General features: G+C 59.7%; 1 pseudogene; it reads left to right on the top strand.

Moving 5' to 3' along the window:
- The first annotated feature begins 1788 nt into the window (after positions 1 to 1788).
- Positions 1789 to 2739, top strand: LOC105734498 (melanoma-associated antigen 4-like; annotated as a pseudogene).
- Positions 2740 to 4453: the final 1714 nt, after the last annotated feature.

The following is a 4453-nucleotide window of genomic DNA, read 5'->3' as shown; positions in this document are numbered from 1 at the left end:
AACTGAGGCACCTTCTCATTCATCCCCAGGAATCTGAGGGATGCAGATCCAGTTCAGCAGGGGGTTGGGGCCCAGCCCTGTGAGGAGTCAAGTGGAGGAGCAAAAGGGAGGACTGAGGGGAACTTGGAGTCCAGATCGGTGGGGACCTTGGCCTGGAGAATCCTGGGCACAGTGGCCGAATGTGTGGCATGCTCATTGCAATCTTCAGGGTGACAGAGAATTGAGGGCTGTGGTCTGAGGAGTGGAACTTCAGGTCAGCCGAGGCAGGAGCCCTGGGATCTGCAGGACCCAAGGCGTGACCCCTTCATGAGGACTGGGGATACACCTGGCCCAGAAAGAAGGGACGCCACAGAGTCTGGGTGTCCCGTATTCTTACCTCTGGAGGAACCTGATTAGGGATGGCCCAAAGTGTCAACCTTATTTGTACCACAGGCAGGAAGTTGGGGAACCCTCAGGGAGATAAGGTGTTGGTGTAAAGGGGAGATGTCTGCTCATTTCAGGGTCTTGGGGGTTGAGGAAGGACAGGTCCCGGCAGGAGTAAAGATGAGTAACCCACAGGAAGCCATCAGAACCCTCACCCCAGAACCAATGGGGTCAGTCCTGAACACCCCACATGGGGGTGACAAGATGTGGCCCCTCCTCACTTCTATTTCCAGATCTTATGGAGGGGAGGATCTTGTTTTTGGACAGTGACTCAGGTCAATCCTCAGGCCCCCATCTGGTTGACAGAAGCAGCAGTCCTAGGATCTGCCAAGTAACCAGGTGGGGAGCCTGAGGGAGGATTGAGGGTATCCCTGGGCCAGAATGCAGACAGAGGCCCCACAGAAATCTACCCTGCCCCTGCTGTTACCTCAGAGATCCTGGGCAGGGCTGTCAGCTGAGGTCCCTCCATTATCCTGGGATCACTGATGTCAGGGAACGGGAGGCCTCGGTCTGAGGGGGCAGCACTGAGGTCGGCAGAGGGATGGTCTCAGGCCCTGCCAGGAGTGGACTTGGGGTCCAAGCAGGCTCCTCATCCAGGACACCTGGACTCCAGTGAATTTGGACATCCCTTGGTGTCCTACCCAGGAGGACCTGGGCATGTATGGACAGATGTGGTCCCCTCATGTCCTTCTGTACTGTATCAGGGATGTGAGTTCTTGATATGAGAGTTTCTCAGAGCAGCGAAAGGGCAGGATTCCACCCTACCCAGAGAAAGGTGAGGGTCCTGAGTGAGCACAGAGGGGCAATAGAGTGGGGCCCACACAGAGTCTGGCCAACCCTCCTGACAGTACTGGGAATCCGTGGCTGTGCTTACAGTCTGCACCCTGGGGGCCCGTGGATTCCTCTCCCAGGAGCTCCAGGAGCCAGGCAGAGTAAGGCCTTGGTCTGAGGCAGTGTCCGCAGGTCACAGAGCAGAGGAGGCACAGACAGTGCTAATAGTGAAGCTTCGCCTTGAATGCACACCAAGGGCCCCACCCACTCCAGAACACATGGGACTCCAGAGCGCCTGGCCTCACCCTCCCTACTGTCAGTCCTGCAGCCTCAGCATGTGCTGGCCGGCTGTACCCTGACGTGCCCTCTCACTTCCTCCTTCATGTTCTGAGGGGACAGGCTGACCAGGAGCACCGGAGGCTCCAGAGGAGCACTGAAGGAGAAGATCTGTAAGTAAGCCTCTGTCAGAGCCTCCAAGGTTCAGTTCGGTTCTCAGCTGAGGCCTCTCACAAGGTTCCTCTCTCCCCAGGCCTGTGGGTCTCCATTGCCCAGCTCTTGCCCAAACTCCTGCCAGCTGCCCTGACCAGAGTCATCATGCCACTTGAGCAGAGGAGTTAGTACTGCAAGCCTGAGGAAGGCCTTGAGGACTAAGAAGAGGCCCCGGGCCTGGTGGGTGTGCAGGCTCCCGCTACGGAGGAGCAGGAGGCTTCCACCTCCTCCTCTACTCTAGTGGAAGTCACCCTGGGGGAGGTGCCTGCTGCCGGGTCACCGAGTCCTCCCCAGGGTCCTCAGGGAGCCTCCACCTTCCCCACTACTGTCAACTACACTCTCTGGAGCCAATCTGATGGGGGCTTCAGCAACCAAGTAGAGGAGGGGCCAAGCACGTCTCCTGACCGGGAGTCCATGTTCCTAGCAGCACTCAGTAGGAAGGTGGCTGAGTTGGTTCATTTTCTGCTCCTCAAGTATCAAGCCAGCGAGCCAGTCACAAAGGCAGAAATGCTAGAGTGTGTCATTCCAGATTGCATGTACTTCTTCCCTGTGATCTTCCGCAAAGCATCTGATTCCTTGCAGCTGATCTTTGGCATCGATGTGATGGAAGTCGACCCCACCTGCCACTTGTACATCCTTGTCACCTGCCTGGGCCTCTCCTACAACGGCCTAGGGGGTGGTAATCAGATCTGGCCCAAGACAGGCCTCCTGATACTCGTCCTGGGCACGATCGCAATGGAGGGCGACAGCGCCTCTGAGGAGGAAATCTGGGAGGAGCTGAGTTTGATGGAGGTGTATGATGGGAAGGAGCACCGTGTCTATGGGGAGCCCAGGAAGCTGCTCACCCAAGACTGGGTGCAGGAAAACTACCTGGAGTACCGGCAGGTGCCCGGCAGTGATCCTGCACGCTATGAGTTCCTGTGGGGCCCAAGGGCCCTTGCTGAAACCAGCTACGTAAAGGTCCTGGAGCATGTTGTCAAGGTCGTTGCGAGAGTTCGTATTCCCTACCCATCCCCGCGTGATGCAGCTTCGACAGAGGAGGAAGAGGGAGTCTGAGGGCGAGTTGCAGCCAGGGCCGGGGGAAGGGGGCTGGGCCAGTTCACCTTCCAGGGCCCCGTCCAGCAGCTTCCCCGGCCTCGTGTGCCTTAAGGCCGATTCTCTGAGTAGAGCGTCCGCCATTCTCACCCCCATCCCCCACCCCGTTCCCATTCCCATCCCCCTTCCCATCCCCCACCAGTACCCCATTATCTCCAGCCCCCTACCACCCTCATAACCCCAATCCCCCACCCCAACACCCCCACCCCCATCCACGCAGCATCCAGTTCCATCCCGTCACACCCCGGTGCCCGGATGTGACGCCACTGACTTGCGCATTGGGGGGTTAGAAGCACGCTTCTTGGTCCGACCAGCAGCTTGGGATTGGCGGAGGGGAACGGGCCAGGCTCTGTGAGGAGGCAAGGTGAGACGCTAAGGGGGGACTCAGGAGGTGTACACCCCAGATAGACGACTCCAAATAATCCATTACTACTCCTGATGCTGGCCCTGGGCCAACCGTGGGCGGACTTCTGAGTGGGGAAGGGGCACCACCCCCACTGCCGATTAAGCCACAGGGGACTCGGGAGTCAGAGTTTGGCGTGGTCGATGCAAGACTGGTGGGGGGTGGCTCTGCCAGGCATCAACCTCAGGATCCAGGGAGAGGGCTCAGCGTCCGCCATTCTCATCCCCATGCCCCACCCCGTTCCCATTCCCATCCCCCACCAGTACCCGGTTCTCTCGGGCCCCCTACCACCCTCCTAACCCCAATTCCCCACCCCAACACCCCCACCCCCATCCACGCAGCATCCGGTTCCACCCCGTCACACCCTGGTGCCCGGATGTGACGTCACTGACTTGCGCATTGGGGGGTTAGAGAGGAGCGCGCTTCTTGGTCCCACCAGCGGCTTGGGTTTGGCGGAGGGAAACGGACCAGGCTCTGTAAGGAGGCAAGGTGAGACGCTGAGGGAGGACTCAGGAGGTCTACACCCCAGATAGACGACCCCAAATAATCCAGCACCACTCCTGCTGCCGGCCCTGGGCCACCCGTGTGTAGACTTCTGAGTGGGGAAGGGGCACCACCCCCACTGCCGTTTAAGCCACAGGGGACTCGGGAGTCAGAGTTTGGCGTGGTCGATGCAAGACTGGTGGGGGGAGGCTCTGCCAGCCATCAACCTCAGGATCCTGGGAGAGGGCTGAGCATCCGCCATTCTCACCCCCATCCCCCATCCCGTTCCCATTCCCATTCCCCACCAGTACCCCGTTCTCTCCAGCCCCCTACCACCCTCCTAACCCCAGTTCCCCACCCCAACACCCCCACCCCCATCCACGCAGCATCCGGTTCCACCCCGTCACACCCTGGTGCCCGGATGTGACGTCACTGACTTGCGCATTGGGGGGTTAGAGAGAAGTGCGCTTCTTGGTCCGACCAGCGGCTTGGGATTGGCGGAGGGAAACGGGCCAGGCTCTGTGAGGAGGCAAGGTGAGAGGCTGAGGGAGGACTCAGGAGGTCTACACCCCAGATAGACGACCCCAAATAATCCAGCACCACTTCTGCTGCCGGCCCTGGGCCACCCGTGTGTGGACTTCTGAGTGGGGAAGGGGCACCACCCCCACTGCCGTTTAAGCCACAGGGGACTCAGGAGTCAGAGTTTGGCGTGGTCGATGCAAGACTGGTTGGGGGTGGCTCTGCCAGCCATCAACCTCAGGATCCTGGGAGAGGGCTGAGCGTCCGCCA

The sequence above is a fragment of the Aotus nancymaae genome, unplaced genomic scaffold (genome assembly GCF_030222135.1).
Source record: "Aotus nancymaae isolate 86718 unplaced genomic scaffold, 86718_ANA_hifiasm-v0.15.2.pri h1tg000138l, whole genome shotgun sequence".
In the NCBI taxonomy this organism is placed as follows: Eukaryota; Metazoa; Chordata; class Mammalia; order Primates; family Aotidae; genus Aotus; species Aotus nancymaae.
The sequence above is the reverse complement of the archived record's forward strand: the minus strand, read 5'-3'. Positions and strand labels throughout refer to the sequence as shown.